At 34.6% G+C, this 18,164-nt stretch overlaps 1 protein-coding gene and 1 pseudogene across 1 annotated transcript in view; both read right to left on the minus strand.

Annotated features, from left to right (window-relative positions):
• LOC107423346 (uncharacterized protein At3g49055-like) overlaps positions 1-4,072 on the minus strand; it is a 58,808-nt gene extending 54,736 nt beyond the window's left edge. Inside the window, exon 1 of the mRNA XM_060819567.1 lies at positions 4,031-4,072. The gene's annotated coding sequence lies outside the window, so the exon portion shown is untranslated. The remainder of the gene's footprint in view (positions 1-4,030) is intronic.
• Positions 4,073-13,871: 9,799 nt separating this feature from the next.
• Positions 13,872-17,684, minus strand: LOC107423370 (uncharacterized protein At3g49055-like; annotated as a pseudogene).
• Positions 17,685-18,164: the final 480 nt, after the last annotated feature.

The raw sequence follows: 18,164 nt of genomic DNA on the forward strand, positions 1-18,164 counted from the left end.
AAACGAACTGAGACTAAGACTGATGATGTTCCCATCACCATACATGCTGCCAACAGATTTTCTTCATCCTCATTCAAGGTTGGTTTTCGGTCTCCCCAATCCAAACCCAATGCTATTTCTTCTACCTACAAGGTCCATAACCAACAGGTTCCCACCACTGGCTTTAAAGGGCGTTGCCAGCTTTGCTCTCAACTAGGGCACTCTACCAGGTTCTGTCATCTTCTCAAACAGCAATGGACCTATACTCCTACCCATCAACAACACAGCTTCCCACGTGTTCCTTCACCTCGGGCTTTTCACTCTGGTTCTGTTCTTGGCCCACCACCAATGGCTTCTTCTTCCTCCTCCCCCTGGCTCATTGACTCAGGAGCTTCATATCACATTGCCAATGATCTTCATAGTCTTTCTCTCCACTCTGAATATGATGGCCCAGATGCAATTGTCGTTGGCAATGGTACCAAATTGCCAATCACATACACGGGTTCTACTTACCTTTCCTTTCCATCTACACGTTTTACTTTGTCTAATGTTTTATGTGTTCCTGCTATGACCCGAAATTTACTATCTGTTTCCAAATTTTGCAAAACCAACAATGCTTCCATTGAATTCTTACCATCTTGTTTTCTTGTGAAGGATCTTTGGACGGGCACAGTGCTTCTCAAAGGACCGCTTAATGGAATAACCTATAAATGGCCAGCCATTGTTGATCAACCCCATTCTCCTCATGTCTTTACTAGCATTCGTACCAGCTTAGAAGATTGGCATCATAGGCTTGGTCATCCTTCTAATCGAGTCCTCCGTCACCTAATCTATACCTATTCTTTACCTATGTCTTCATTTTCCAAGTTTCATTGTAATTCCTGTCACTGTAATGAATCCCATCGGCTTCCCTTTGGGGCATCGTCCATGACTAGTTCAAAACCATTACAGTTAATTTATTCGGATACTTGGGGTCCTGCCCCTATTACTTCTTTTGATGGTTTTCAATTTTACGTTGCTTTTGTTGACCATTACACTAAATATATATGGTTATTTCCCCTTAAACATAAATCAGATGTGCAATCTACTTTCCTTAAATTTAAAACTCTTGTTGAAAAGTTCTTTCAGCTCCCCATCATTTCCTTCTACTCCGATAATGGAGGAGAATTTTTGAAACTAAAACCTTTTTTTGAGGCAAATGGAATTAGTCACTTTCTTACCACTCCCCATACTCCACAGCAAAACGGGTATGCTGAACGTCGTCATCGGCATATCCATGAAACTGGTCTTTCTTTGCTATCTCAAGCTCAACCGCCACTTAAATTTTGGTCCTCTGCCTTCACCATTGCTATTCATTTAATCAATAGATTGGTCACTCCCACCTTGAACTTCTTGTCTCCATTCCAAAAACTTTTTCACAAATCTCCTAATTATGACTCTTTACGCATTTTTGGCTGTTTATGTTATCCGTGGTTAAAACCCTATACTCATCACAAATTAGAGCCCAAGTCCACTCCCTGTATTTATTTAGGACCCCTCCAGTCTCAGAGTGGCTCAAAATGTTATGACCCCCAAACTAATAAAGTCTATCTCTCTAGGCATGTCGTTTTCGTAGAATCAATCTTTCCTTTTCCCAGCCTCTCTTCTTCACATCCACCTTCTCGGAGCACTTCTGCTTCCTCTGTCCTTTCTATACCGTCGACCCCTCCCCATACCTTCATACCCTTTTCATTCTCCTCTACAAGGCCTCCTCCTTCCCTACCTTCATCTTCTCCATCCGTGCCATGTTCTACCCGTTCACATTTCCCTTCCCCGTCCATTACACCATCTCTGTCTACCTTTCTTCCTCTTGATCACAGGTCTGGCCCTCCCATGTGCGTCCTTGTGAAGATACTATGCCCAGTCGCCGCCTCATTTTATCCTCTTCACCTATTTCTTCCACGTCCCAGTCCGCTTGCCCACCTATTTCCCCACCCCCTTCTTCATCCCGGCCAACTCGCACCCATGCTATGCGCACCAGAGCTCTAAACAATATTTTCAAGCCTAAACTTCTCTCTGACTTTTTCCCTGCCATAACCATTCCTTCTCCCTCTCCAATCGGTTCAGAACCCCGAACAGCCACCCAAGCCTTCAAGCTTCCTGAATGGAGAGCTGCCATGCAATCTGAATATAATGCTCTTCAAGCAAATAACACGTGGGATCTCGTTCCATCCTCCTCTGCTCAAAATGTTGTTGGCTGTCGTTGGGTTTTCCTTGTTAAATATAATCCGGATGGCTCTGTTAGCAAGTATAAGGCGCATCTTGTTGCAAAGGTCTTCAATCAATGCCCCGGCCTTGATTACTCCGACACTTTCAGTCTGGTCATCAAGCTTGCCACTATTCGGGTTGTTCTAAGTGTTGCTTTGTCTCATAATTGGTCCATTCGACAATTAGATATCAACAATGCCTTCCTAAATGGTCATCTGCAGGAGGAGGTTTATATGGCTCAACCACCTGGTTTCATTGAGCCATCTAAATCAATGCATGTTTGTAAGCTTCAAAAAGCGATTTATGGCTTGAAACAGGCTCCAAGAGCGTGGTACAATGCCTTGAAGCAGTTCCTTCTTTCCCATGGGCTCAAAAATGCTTACTCGGATACCTCTCTTTATGTTTACATGCAAAATGGTCTCACTCTCTATCTTCTTGTTTATGTGGATGATATAATTCTTACAGGCAGCTCCTTTACCTTCATGGACCAGTTTGTCACCTCTCTTGCTAATCAATTTTCCATGAAGGATCTTGGCCTTTTAAACTACTTTCTTGGTGTTGAGGTCCTCTCTACTGCAACCGATCTTCATATTTCCTGGCAAAAGTATGTCCTTGATATCTTAGACCGTGCAAGGATGATAGATGCCAATCCTGTTTCAACACCGATGTCTCCTTCTGCCTCCCCTTCTTTGTCTGATGGTCATCCTTTGCCATCTCCAACTCAGTATAGCCAACTTATAGGTATGCTTCAATACTTGCTTCTCACCCGGCCTGACATTGCCTTTAGTGTCAATTGGTTGTCTCAATTTATGCATCAACCGATAGATTCTCATTGGACAGCACTCAAATGTCTTCTTCGGTATCTCAAAGGCACCCATTCTTTTGGCCTTTTCTTGCGTCGTAATTCTCCTCTTAATCTCCATGCATTTTCTGACGCTAACTGGGCTGGCAACCGTGATGACAGCACCTCCACTTCGGCTTATGTTATCTTCCTCGGTCACAATCCCATCTCCTGGACTTCTCGCAAGCAGAAGTCTGTCTCTCGCTCCTTTACTGAAGCGGAGTATCGCTCTGTCGCCCACACTACTTCTGAATTATGCTTGTTACTTTCTCTTTTGAAGGAATTGAATGCTCCGCCTCTTGTCACTCCTACTGTGTATTGTGATAATTTAAGCACCATGTATGTCTATGCCAATCCTATATTGCATTCGCGGATGAAACATGTGCGTATTGACTTCCATTTTGTTCATGATCATGTGACTGCTGGCTCCCTTCATGTGGCTCATGTTTCCTCTCATGATCAAATTGCTAACGTTTTAACCAAGCCACTATCTAGTTCTCGCATTCAGCTTCTCCGTTCCAAGCTACATGTTCTTCCCAAACCCACTTGCTTGAGGGGGGTATCTTAGTGAATATCTATATGTATTTTATATTTATTTGTATTTATCTGGTTTGTTATTATCTCTTGCTGTATCTACGTGTCCTACTAGGATATGTATTCTTTATGTGTGTATATCTAGTTATTAGGCTTGTGGTGTATATATACTACTGTTCACTTTAATGAATATATGCTTTTCACGTTCACTCTGCTGCTCTCTGCTCTTCTGTCATTCTACACCCAATCCATCTTTCTCTTTTGTCCAATTTTCAACCTTTTCTTCATCAACAACGTTATCGACGATCATAACCAATCTTTCCTTCACCAAAAAGGAGCGACTGAAAGAGTTTTAGCAGAAACACATTGCTTTTTTTCCTTCGCAGATTCCAATCTTCTGATTGTTTCTCTATAAATTTCCACCTGTACCTCACATATTCGCTTCTCACGTTCCAAGTTTTCAATTCTCTCCTCACAATAGCATAGTTTTTTTTCACAATAATCTTTTTCACGCTTCCCAATAAAGTAACCAGCGATCCCGCTAACAATCATCGCCTAGGCCCACATAGAAAAAAGGCCTTCAAAAGATTATCTAATATATGTATTTTTATTTATTTATTTTTTTTGTGAAATATATTTTCTAATAATTATGTCTTTTGGAAACAAAGAAAGTTTTTTTTAGCGGCTTACTAATTCCTATATTGGAATCAATCAAGCATTTCTATCGATGAATACCTCTAATTAATTCTTTTGGTAAATAACCAAGCTAATTAAGTTGACATGAGCAAATTTCTTTCTTCCAAAACAAAACCAAAAAAAAAAAAACAATATTCTACAATTTTAACAAGTAATTTTTAATGTCAAAAGAAATATATATATATATATATAAATTGAATATCTTTTCAAAAAAAATATTTAGGGCCATACTCAATTCTTGCCTTAGGCTTCCAAGTAGGTTGAGTTGGCCCTGATCCACGTCTATCTTCCAAAAGAAAGAGAGACAGAGAGACAGAGAGACAGAGAGTAATAGTTTCAGAACTACGTACCAATCAAAGAAACGGTGGGAAGGATCGGTATGGTAGCTACTTTGGCTTTAGCGTGGGATTTTTTATTACTCGTTCTGTATTATTTTTTTTTCATTTTTTTGGGTCAAATGGGAAAATTTTTATTGATAAAATAAGTGGTGAATCAAAATAGGACGCAGCTCAGGCTGGTTTGTGAGGGTCCAATTTAATGGAAAAAAGTGCCCTGTTTACGATTAAAGGCACTAAAATGGAAAGTACATGAATTAAAGGAATCATGCAAACCAAAATTATCAAACAATAAGGCTTCTAACCTTTTTTATGACTAGGCATCAATTGAAAAGTACACGCAAACTAAAAATATCAAACAATAAAGCTCCTAACCTTGTTTATGACTCTTGGCACCAAAATTGAAAGTACATGAATTAAAAGGTCAAAACGAAAAACATCAAACAATAAAAGCTCCTAACCTTGTTTATGACTCTAGACACCAAATGGAAAGTACGAGGATTAAAAGAAAGAACCATGCAAACTTCAATTACAAACAATAAAGCTCCTTACCTCCAGCTACAAGCTTGCGGACCACATGTAAAGCCTCTAAACAGATCCATGCAATCAGTTTCCACGTGCGCATTATCACTCGCTCTGTTTGGTAACCTTTTTTTTTTTTATATATATATATTTTTTTATTAATTTAACTATATAGTAATACAACATTGTATGAATATAAGTTTTTTTTTTTGTGCATTATTTTATTAAAAAGGGTATTCTTTTTTATTTTTTGACTTTTTTCCTTTTTTTATTTTTATTTTTTGAAAAAAAGGTATTACAAGTTTATACTGTATGAGAAATTATTTAATACATCATGTGTATTGACTTGGAAAATGGTATAGTAGACACATCCAATAATAATATGCCATATGTTAAAATTTTACATGTCATATTATTATCCAAGGGAGCAAGAATAAGATATTTTAACAACGTCAGCCTTCCAATTTTCCACTTCCAGATATTTTGCAATTTTACAAAACTGATAAGGAAGTTTCATTGATTATCCCATAAAAGAACCTAATTTATATTTTAAAATGCTTAAATAAGCAATCCTCCAAAAATAATTTTGAAACCCTTAATTATAATTCCTCTTAGTATCAAAAATAAAATTAAAAAAAAAATCCAATCCATATCACTTCGGCAAATCATCAACCTCATTCAAATTGAACTATATTCAAAAGAAAAAGAAAAATACAAGTCAAAATATTTAAGTCCTCTTTTGTTCACTAGGTTCTGCAATAGAGGAGAACATTCATTCATATTAAGCTTTTCTTTTTTTAGGATTCAGTACAAGAAAATATCCATTTAATCATGAGATGCAAATAAAAGGAATAGAATAAGAGGAAATTATGAATAGAAGTTGAGAAACTAACAGTGTTAAAATCGCTTTAATCTTGTTGGACTATAGTATGACATGTTTTATTTTAAAATATGGTATCTTCTCATTGGATGTGTGTACCACATCATTTTCCAAGTACATACTCATGGTATATTGGATATTTATCCTATGTAAACCATTAGTAGAGGTCCTTTTTGCTCAATAGTAGTATGTAAATTCTGCTTAAACTTTTGTATATTTCATTCTTACAAACGATATCTTATAAAATGTTAATCCACTAATCTTGGTATAAAAATAACTGTTCCTATACATACATCTTGAGATGCCTATTATATTGGTATTATGACAACCAATGTGGATAGCTGCAAGAGACTAGCAGGCTATCTGGTATTCAATCGTACATCGTCTATGTGTGGTATAAGAAATGATTCAAATATAAGGGGTCGAAAGATCTCTAAAGTAAAGTATGCTCAAAGAAAAATAGTTCAAACATAGGTGATCTCTTAGGAAGCCTTGAATAAAAAACTCCATGCATGTCCACAATCAGAAATGTGTCAATGAGGACTCTAGGCCCCAAAGGGGTGGATTGTGACACATTAGGCCCCAAGGAAGGTGGATTGTGATGATCAATGTGGACAGGTGTAAGAGGTATTAATAGACTACCTTGTAACACCCCGTCCCAAAATACATCGAAAATTTATAAAATTTGACCAAGGTTGACTGGGTTTGACCGTCGTTGACGAAGAAAAGGTCAAATATTGACCTTTTGTTCCTAATGAAATTTTACATTGACCGAGATACCGTTACGAAGTACACGTTATCACGAGTCCATAGACTAGTAGCACATCGAAAACGGAGCTACGGTTTGAAAGTTATGAGCAAAACAAGTTGAGGTCTAAACTATCCGAGGGGTGCCGGAGTTGACTTTTTGTTCATGCAAAGTTGAGCTTTGACTCATGCATGGTTGTGAAGTACTCCTCGATACGAGTCCGTAGACTAGCAGCACGTCCGGTTTGAACATGTGGTTTGAAAGTTATGGACCTGTAAAATTTTCCAAATACAGTATTATTTTAATATTATTTTTAAATATGTGAACATTGTGCCACGTGTGACTTAATAAAAGGTGCCATCTGTCACAACGGTGAGATGCCACATGTCAACTAGGGTTAAATACCATATTATTTTATTATTATTTTATACAATAATATTATTTTATTATTATTTAATTATTTTATTTTATTTTCTTTTCTTTTTATTTCTTTTTCTTTCTTTTTCTTTTCTTTTTTCTTTTTTTCTTTCCTTTCCCCCACGTGGGAAAAAAGGCCCACGAGCCCTTCTTCTTTCTTCTTCTTCTTCCTTCTTCCTCCTTCTTCTTCCTTTCCTTTCCTTTCTTCCTCTCGGGCCTTTGCTGTTTCTCCGTTTCCGGCCACACGCGCCGGCCACCAGTGAAGCCCAGTTCTCAGTGACCCCGACCTCCAAATTTCCCGGCTAGAAGCCGCCGAACCTGCCCAGATCGGGCCGGTGAAATCGACGGCGGCAGGTTGAGTTTTTCCGGTGATTCTCGCCGTTTTCGGCCAGCCCAGTCCGAATTGCCACCCTTTTCCTCCTATTTTGGGTCCTCTGAGTTCAAATATGATCTCCAATCATTTAAATTCGAAGTGGTTCATGAGTTTTGAGGAGGTGAAGTTCGGCCAGTACTTCCCGGGCAAATTCCGGCCACCACCAACGAAATTGGAGTCAATGGAGGCCGGTAATGCGATCCTCGTTCCACAAGCTTCGATTCGGTATATTACTCGTCAATTTTAGTTAACGTTTGTGTTAGACCCCCCGCGTACCGGATATTATTTACCTGAATAAAATATTATTTTATTTGACTGTGTGTAAATTATTATTTTAGGAGCACGTGTGGATTGACGAATCGATCCTATGGTGGATCGTGGTTTAATTGCATGCTCGAGGTGAGTGACCCACCTTCAAAATTATTTTCAGGTGTTATATTATATTTATTTTGTGGTAATTAAATGTTTGGATTTAATATTTATGTGTTAAATATTTAGTAAAATTATATTTGAAATTTTAATGGCACAATTTGAATAAATTGAAATGTATATGTGCATTAAATCATATTTTGATTTTTGACAAATTATGGAAATGGATTTTATGGAAATTTGATATGTAAAGGCATTGTGATTTTGATATTAATTGATTTATTGTGGAATTTATTTGTGAATTTATTTTGATTAAAGAAAAAATGCATTTATATAAATTTATGCATTGTGGAAATTATTTTATGGTATTGAGGATTTGTGGAATTAAATTATATATGAAATTCATGTGGTTTTAATATTATTTTTGGGCATGATTTGATTTTAAATATTTAAAGGAAATATTGGTTTAAGTTTGGTGGTTTCAAATTGTATAATTATACCTTGGAATATTATTTAATTGATTTTATGATTTGGGGAAAAAATTAATTGTATCGATGGATTTTGTGATGTGAGAAAAATTATATATATTATCGATGGATTTATGCTGGAAATATTAAGGAAAAATGTGGGAATGTGAGTTTGAAAAATGGTATAATTTCCATGGTGAACTTTGGAAAAATTGGATATTTTAATAATAAATTTGGTTAATTGTTTTAGACGCACTCATACAAGACTGATGTTCTGTACTGTATATGTGGATGAGCGCACAAGTTATAATGTCTCCCGTGAGTTGCCATTGGACCGAGGGTAGGCAAGTTTTATATAGTGCACATAAGCCGCCCCCCTCCATAGCCGGAATGACGGTTTAAGCAGCGGCGCTGTCGGGATGCCGAAGCGATCGTATACAAGTTTCTCCCTTTAACCTCCCGTTATACGAAGCTCAGGACACTGGGTATCGTGGGACATCACTGGTATATAGTGTGGTGCGTCAAGTAGCTTTCGATATTATTTCCAAATAATAATGTTTTTAAAGAGTATCTAAAATAAAAGGGTATCTAATGGAATTTTTATAATTTATTTATTCAATGTTTCTAAAATGCATTTTACCTTGATTATTTTACTATTTAAATGGATTGGGGTTTTCAAATAAATTCTTTTATAGTTTTATCATTTACTTCAAATAGATGATTAAATTGATTTAAGTATTTCTTTTATTAATTAAATTATTTATTTCATTATTTTTATTGATTTGATGATTTTAAAGCGATTTTACTATGTTTTTACCATTTATGTTAAATGGAGGTTTTAATTTGGTTTAATTATTCCTTTATTTAATTGTTCAACTAATTAATTCATTCTAATTATTTTAATTATTTCCTGAATTGTCTTAATGTAAGTTTCATTAATATTTTTGTATTATTTGTTTATGACATTTATTAATTATTTAGTAATTGTTACGAAATTATTTTTATTTTTATTCCTATTTTATTTTCATTATAAATTTTGGAAGCTTGATTTACTATATTTTATTAGATATTTAGTTGACTAATTTATTCCTTGATTTTCGGGGCATAAAAGATTGGGATTTGCGAAAATGTTTTAAAAGGGGAACCTTTTCCAACCGAGTGAATCGTGAGGATTTTGAGAGAAAATATTATTTTCAATTATTAATTATTTACTTACTTATTTAATCTTAATTAAACAACTGTACTATAATTATCGTTGCTTTATAATTGTATAGTAGATAGGGTCATTCACTGAGATGATTAACATCTCATATTTTTAAATTTCGTTCCCCTAGGTCAAGGATTGGGAGACGTTGATCGTCCGGGGCGAGCCTGACGTCTCAGTTCATTGCCGAAAGTCCAAGAAGTATTTCTTCCCTTTTTCCTCTTCATCTTGTATTGCTTCTTTATCTAACATTGTATTAATTCCACGTTTATTTGTATAATGCTCTGTATACTGTATTGGAAATTTAGTTATTAATTATGTACTGATTTACTGTTATTCATTTGGAGTGCTGCAAATTTGTGAAATCAAATTGTAGTCAGATGGGAGGAATAAGGTGGTGTATATAGAAGTGTGTTTTCAGTGCAGGAAATTTGTAGTAAGTTCAACCCTTAGGGGAGGTGCTGCCAGATTTTCCATTGGAGGATCCGGTAGGGTTTCACTGGGATCAGGGCTTGTCTAGGGTTCCGGTGAGGAATTTTGAATGGGTCCTGACAACCTAGTTACCAATCCTACAGTGCTTGAGATGTGGTATGGGAGATGGTTCAAATGTAATGATAATCAATCTCATAATACCAATGCCTTTTCAAAATAGTTGATGACTTGGGCGTGGTATGGGAGATGGTTCAAATGTAATGATAATCAACCTCATAATACCAAGGCCTTTTCGAAATAGTTGATGACTTCAAGATTCGAAAGAGCTCCAAAGTTAAGTGTGCTCAAGTGAGAATAATCCAAGGATGTGTAACTTTCTAGAAAGTCTTAAACAAACAACCATATATCGAGTGTCGTAACTAAATTTGGGACAATATCGGCAGAGAGTAACAGGTCCATCAATAGATGAAGTTAAGTATGATCAGGCAAAAGTAATTCAAGGATGTGTAACCTCTTAAGAAACTAGGCCTCAAGGGGGGTAGATTGTGACGATCAATGTGGGCGGGTGTAAGAGGTACTGGTAGACTACTTGGTGACCAATCATACATTGCTCGAGGTGTGGTATGGGAGATGGTTCAAATGTAATTATAATCAATCTCATAACACCAAGGTGCTTTCAAAATAGTTGGCTTCAAGATTCGAAAGAACTCCAAAGTAAGTGTACTTAATTGAGAGTAATCTAAGGATGTATGACTTTCTGGGAAGCGTTAATCAAAAACCATATACCAAGTGTTGTAGATAAATTAAAGACATCATTGGCAGAGAGTAACAGGTCCATCAATAGAGAAAGTTAAGCATGATTAGACAAGAGTAACTCAAGGATGTGTAACCTCTTAGAAAGCCATTTGATATGGCTAAATTGGGAACAATTTGGCAGAAAGTGACAAGTCCGTCAGCAGAGGCGAGAGTAGTCCAAGAATAAGTGATCTCCTGGGAAGCCTTGAACAAAAAATACCTAGTTAAGCTTGTTCAGGTGAGAGTAGTTCAAAGAACAAGTTAAGCGTGTGACTAAATTGGAGACAATATTGGTAGAAAGTGATAGGTCCATCAGTAGAGGCGAGAATAGTCCAAGAATGGATGACCTCCTAGAAAGCCCTGAACAAAAAATCCCACACCGAGTTAAGGCATGCTCAGGCTAGAGTAGTTCAAAAACCAAGTTAAGCGTGTTCAAGAAAGAGTAATTCAAAAATGGATGGCTCTTGGAAGCCCTAAATAAAAAACCCCATATCGAGTTAAGTATGCTCAGGCGATTAGTTCAATGATGGATAACTTTCTGGGAAGCTCTAAACAAAAGATCCTATATCAAGTCCACTAGTAGAGGCAGAGTGTTATAGGTATAGACAGTAAAGAAGTCTACTAGTCAATTTGATGTCAAAGGCTTAAATGTTGTGTAAATCCCATACCAGCAATGGTTAAGTGGAAAAGGTAAAATGTACTGTTTTCCTTTTTTTAATTTATTTTTTTCCATTATTGTAGTTGCCACTCTTGAATTGCATTAACTGTGAAGTGCATAGTTTGGGACGAAAATACAGTGTTCAAGTTTCATATTTTTGTCAGCCAATGCTTTGGATCTGATCTGAAGTGCTCAAATTGCTCCATTCCAATAGTTGAATTCATGTCTCCCCATGAAATTACTATCACAGATCTTCGTTTCCTGTCTCCCCTGTTCTCATATGCTTGAGATATTTGTGTCTATTAGAGTGCACAAATAAATGTTTTGAGAACAACACAATAGAATATAATTGCATTGGATAGCTAAAAGGGACATGACAATATATAATGCCTGACAAAATAATGAAACACTTATCGGATACAAATTGTAAGTATCAAAACATTGTGGCGAACATTTAAGGCTTTCTTTTTTTCTTTTCTAGAAATCAGAAATCTAAAAGGAAACTACTTTTGCTTGCAGGTATGCCAACAAAAGACATGACGAACAAAAGAGAAATGAATTTGGCAATCCTGGCTATCAAGATTCAAAATGTATTGATTATCAACTAAAAAGTATCCCATCAATCTTCCTTGTTCATTCCAAGAATACCTAGCTTGTATATATAAGTTGCCTTTTGGAGACAAACCAAATAAGACAGGAACTTGCTGCTTTCTTGGACTTTAGTTCTCCCAGTCTACAATAAATAGTACTTAGTGTAGTATTCATCTGCTGCAACCCCCATGACAAGCCACCTAACATAACATCATGCTGAGCAATAATTTCAACAATTAATCCCTTTCTTAACATTTTCCATCTCAATCAATATTTCATTTTAAAAAATAATAATAATAATAATAATAATGACATTAATATATGGCATTATGCAGTCTTCTGAAAGATCTCTATGATGCATATAAAATAATCACATTTTAAACTCATGACAAGTTTGTTCAGTCAGAATTTAAAGTCGAAAGGAAAAAAATTATGCTCCATATATATGTTCCCTAGAAGTGTATGCATGAACCTAAATATAAATTCAAATTCATTGCATGCACACGACAGTAAGTCAATAACTAATTACACGAGAGAATGAACGGAAAAAGGCCGCTATACCACTGCCTGGGATAGAAGAAGTAGGTATTCACGTAATTTTTATGTCTTTTGAGTTCTGGACGTGCTTTAACTATTTGCTGTTTCATTTTTTTAGCAGGAAGATTTTCATCTGCTGCAAATAATGGAAATCAGAGTTAACGTACAATGCGTGCTACATTATAAACCAATTCAATACTATAAAAAACAACAGCTAGATAAGAGCTACCAACTGAAAAAGAAAAATTATTTAACACAAACAACATTAATGAAGTAAACAAGTTCATTATATCTCTATATGATACCCATATGCTCATTTGTGACATGTCCTTCTCCAATCAGAGTCAGTACTTCTCAAGGAATCTGGCAGATAAACAAATATCCTCAACCCAAAAAAAGAAAAAAAAGAAAAAAAAGAAAATCAAAATCATATTCAGAGAACAATGTAAATTGTGGCAATATCTGTGTTGTACGCACCAGTTGATTAAACTTTTTTTTTTGTCAATTTGTCCTTTTTTACAATCTATTCCAAGGTGAGTCCAACATTAGTGGACATATAGATCCAATATATCCAAATTATCCACATAAGATATCTCATAGACTTCACATTATATTGAAAACTATATATATAAAAACTATTACTCTGGGCACTTGAAAGTTTTGCAACTTCTATCACTGCTAAAGTAAAGACACTCAGTGGATTTCTTCGTTTAATTTGAAACATTAGGAACTAGCAAATTAAACCACAAGATTTTGTGGAGTGGAATTGATGACGATGATGATGAAAATAGTTTTCTGCTTGAAAGGCAAATATTATCAGATGAAATTTGGTAAACCCATTAGGAATTTAAAAATGATAGAAGTGGATTGATCATTTCAAACTGTTTCGATATTTTCCTTTGAGAAACTGTTTCAAAAAAAGAGCAGAACTGATGGCTTGAATAGTATTTGCAATGGTTAGGCATATCATTTCAGACAATTTTTTTTTTTGTTTTTTTTTTTTTGGTAAAGAAAAATACTGGTTACACTAATCAACCAGAAGAAATTCCACTAACCTAGTAAAATGTGAGTGTAAAAGAAAAAAAAAATGAAGAGAAGGCACAAATATAAATAAAGTTTCATAAGAAGAAAGATTTGAAATAAATTATAGAGTTTCAGACATTAATGGAGCAAGTCTTGCATTATGACAGTATCCTCCAACGTTCTTCACTCTATTATTCATACTAGCAGTAATCTGCTTGAGTGCTCACCAAGGCCTGCATTTTGATAGAATCTTTTTTGCATTCTTCAATCTATTGTTCATAGCAGCAGTACTCAGTTTGAGTGTTTGCCATGGCCAACATATATGTCTGAGATTGTATCTGTTTCGGTATTGGCTCTCCGCTTCTTCTAATTGTTTTGACATCTCTTCTACCCGCTCACAGAGTCCTGCAGCTGTGCTGTCAGCCAGTTGCAGGGACTTCTCTGCTGTTGCCTGGACAGCAGCTGCAAATTCTTATTTTTTATTTAATTTGCGATTTGATATGTCCAAATCAGTCTTCGTTTTTTCTAGTTCTTGGGTGAGAATGGCAACCTAATAAAACAGAAATGTGAGAAACCAATTTTTGAGGATTGGTACAAAATACATGAGAAAAAAAAGAAGAAAAAAAAGGTAAGATTACATACATATATATATATATAGTTTTGGTACGAAGAGAAGAGACTCTCTCCATATCGTGAGAACCTTAATGCCAGATAACATTTTGGGAGTTTCAATTTTTCTTCAAAATGTACAAATTCACTATGTAAACATTTTTTGTTAAAGCTTGTAACTTTGGAACAAAATTGGCCCACCCGAAATGCTGTTCAACATTATATTCTCACTCAATTGCAGTCTTTGCTTAAAATCAAATTTGATCCATGATTTTTCACTTTTTAACTGTAGTCTCTATAATTTGATTGTGATGTTTCATATATGGGATAATCAACTGCAGCCTCTAAAATTTGTTTTAAATCAAACTTAATCTCTGATTTATCACATTTTAATTGAAGTTCCTATAATTTGATTACCATTAGAAAAGTCCACTCTCTCTCTTATGTGATAACTTATATTACTTTTAGACCCATAATAATTAATTTTGTTTTTTTCTTTATTTTTTTACACCTCTTTTTTCATGTTTTTTTTTTATTATTTCTTTAAAACAAAATGAAGGAAAAGAAAAAATAAAATAAAAAATGCATATGTTCAAAAAAATAATGTGCATTTTTTTTAAAATGTACAATTACATATTTTTCAAAAAAAAAATAATTTGTATAAAAAGGAAATAGATTATTTTTCATATTAGTTTTTTTTTTCCTTTTTTTTTTCTAGTTCATATATATATTTTTAAATATTTTATAAAAAATGTATCAAATTATATTTAGAGTAGTTCTATCCACATTATAAAACATACTAAATGTACTACAATCTATGTATTAAAACTTATTTTTGCTAGCTACATTAATAATTTGTACCTATTTTATCTTAAAATGAAACCTACATACATAACAACTCATAATTTTCTTTAATATCTTTAATAAAATACCATAATTTTCAAAATCTATATTTTGGGATCAGGTTCCAAATTGAAATTCTACATCACAGTCACTTTCTTCTTCTTCTCATTCCTCCCCTTCTGCTTCTCATTGACAGACAAATAGAAGAAGAAGAAGAAACTTATTTACGTAATCTTCCACAAATACAAGATTGTAAAACGGTTCAATTTTTATATCCTAAGTATATATGTATATCGATAATGTTACGACAGGTTATATATACGAATATATGTAAACCGGACAATTAATCATTGATAAATTTCATCAATAAATAAGTGTAGGTCTAATTGTACAAAGGAATCAGTTTGTAATTGTAGTGTATTTAATAATTTCTTCTTCTTCTTCTTCTTTTTTTTAATAATTAAGATTATTTTAAACATTTTATTCGCGAATATTATTAAATACTAAAAAAATTATTAAAATTATAGTGCAGCTAGTATGTTTTGTAGTGTAGATAGAATTGCTTTTATATTTAATAGTTAATATATCGAGTTGAAAGACCATTTTTACCCTTCAGTTGTTAAGTTTAATGGATTGTTCTAACGATAGGTTTATAATTGAATTGTCAGAAAAGTTGAGGACTAAATTTGGTTTATTAAACCTCAGAAGTTGCAGTTAATAGTGCGTGCGTGTGTGTGTGTGTGTGTGTGTGTTTGCAACTAACAAACATAAATCAAAAAGGGATAAATCCTTTTACCACTATGTCACGTTGTTCAATCTCATGTTTCCCAGGTTCAATTTCTAATTCACACGCTTCTCTCCATCTAGCAACCTCTACTTCAGCTTCTTTTATTTTCATCATGAATCCCTCAACCTTGCATTCATAAAATGAGGGAATAAGTAAGAAAGAAACAGAGTACTGGAATGTAGGGTAAACCACCATAACATTTCTGAGCAAGTGAAATGACTACATTTTGAGCCAACTTTTTCTCTTTATCTTCCAAGTCCTTGATATATAGCATCTTTTCAGCAATATCTTGAGCTTGTTTCTCTATAAGACTCTGCAGGCGCTCAGTGTTTGACCTGGCAAAGAGTGGGCAATTAAGTAACAGAAAACCACTCAAAATGTACTAATTATAACTAGGTTCAATGAAGCAGCTTTTTGCGCTTAGAGAGCTTTATCACATTTATGTTATTATCATTATTTAAACCATTCTATAAAATAACATCTGTTCTTTTTTTTTCTTTTTTTCTTTTTTATCAAAATACTTTTCGTAACTGAGTGATCATATAATATAAAAAATAACTGAGTGATCATATTTTGATAATGAAATACCAGGATTCTTCAAAAGATCTCTTCAATTGAGTGATTTTAAGGTTCAAATTCTTCCTTATCCTCTCCACAGTTGATGCCTGATAACAAATTAAGATAAATAGACATAAATAGGTGCATCAAAGCAATAAAAAACATTGATAAATTCACAACAAACTTACAATTTACTATTAAAATTTAATGGTTTTCTTTTTTTCTTTTTTTTCTTTTTTCCAAAAGAAGAATTGCTATTCATCACAAGTTAGGATCACAATCGGTAAATTGCAATATAAAAGTTCAATTCAATAGCAATTTAAAGCAATTTTTCCTTTTAGCCAATTTAGGTTAAACAACGAAAAATGGTAGAAGTAAAAAGGGAACAAAAGCAGAACATACCAGGCTTACAACCTCCTCTTCAAGCTCACTACTATCACCAGAAGTATCCACCTTAGTTCCTGAACTCTCCAATGAATTCTCACCACTCCCAAACCTAACACTCTGCAACCCACTTTCCACAATCTCCAAAATGGCCGCCCTTTTCTACTCAATGTTCTCATTCAACCTACTCAAGCTCTTTTCCACAGCCTCCATCTCCACCAAAGCAATCTTAAGCAAACTATTTATATTTTTCTTCTCTTCTGTCAAACTCACCACACTATTCTCCAATTTGATCTTTTCCTTCTTCCTTGTTTCTTTATACTCATTCACTTTCAATTCAGCCACTTTCATAATGTTTGTGACCGCCATTAACTCCTTTGACACCTTTGACACCGCCTTTAATTCTTCTTCCAATTCTAATTCTACACCCAACTCATCTTTCTCTTTTGTGTAAATTTCAACCTTTTCTTTATCAACAAGGTTATAGGTGATCCTAATCAATGTCTGCTTCACCAAACGGAGTGATATCGAGAGTTTTAGCAGAAACACATTGTTTTTCCTTTGCAGATTCCAATCTTTTCATTCTCTCTTTACAAATTGCCTTTTCTATCTCACAGCTTTGCTTCTCAAGTTGCAAGTATCTATTTCTGTTCTCACAATCGCTTAGTTTTGCCTTACAATCGCTTAGTTTTTCCTCACAATCATCTTTTTGACTAAAGTGTCGCGCGACCTCGCCAGCAGCCCGGCAACGACCTGGCCAGCTCCGCCAAGGGCCTCAGCAACAGCCCCGCCAACGGCCCCTGCAGTGGCCCTGCCAACACCCAGGGCAGCGATCCCGGCAAGAGTCTCAGCCATCGCCTGTGCCCAGAAAGAAAGAAAGGCCTTCAAAAAATTATCTAATATATGTATTTTTTTTATTCGTGAGGTAAACTTTATAGTAATTTTGTTTTTTTTTTTTGAAACAAAGAGAGTTTGTTTAGGGACTTATAAATTCCTCTAAACTTTTATATTGGAATCAATCAAGCATTTCTATTGATAAATAGCTCTAATTAATTTTTTTGGTAAATAACTAAGCTAATTAAGTTGATAAACAAATTTCTTTCTTTCAAAAAAAAAAAAGTATTCTACAATTTTAACAAGTAATATTTAATGTCCAAAGAAAAAACAAATATATAAATTGAATATTAAAAAAAAAAACAAATATATAAATTGAATATTTAAAAAAAAAAATTATTTAAGGCCGTGCTCAATTCTTGCCTTAGGCCTTAGGCCAAGTAGGTTGAGTCCACCCTGATCCAAACCCATCCATTTTTTACCTTTTTTTCACAAAGAACC

This window comes from Ziziphus jujuba, chromosome 8 (genome assembly GCF_031755915.1).
Source record: "Ziziphus jujuba cultivar Dongzao chromosome 8, ASM3175591v1".
In the NCBI taxonomy this organism is placed as follows: domain Eukaryota; kingdom Viridiplantae; phylum Streptophyta; class Magnoliopsida; order Rosales; family Rhamnaceae; genus Ziziphus; species Ziziphus jujuba.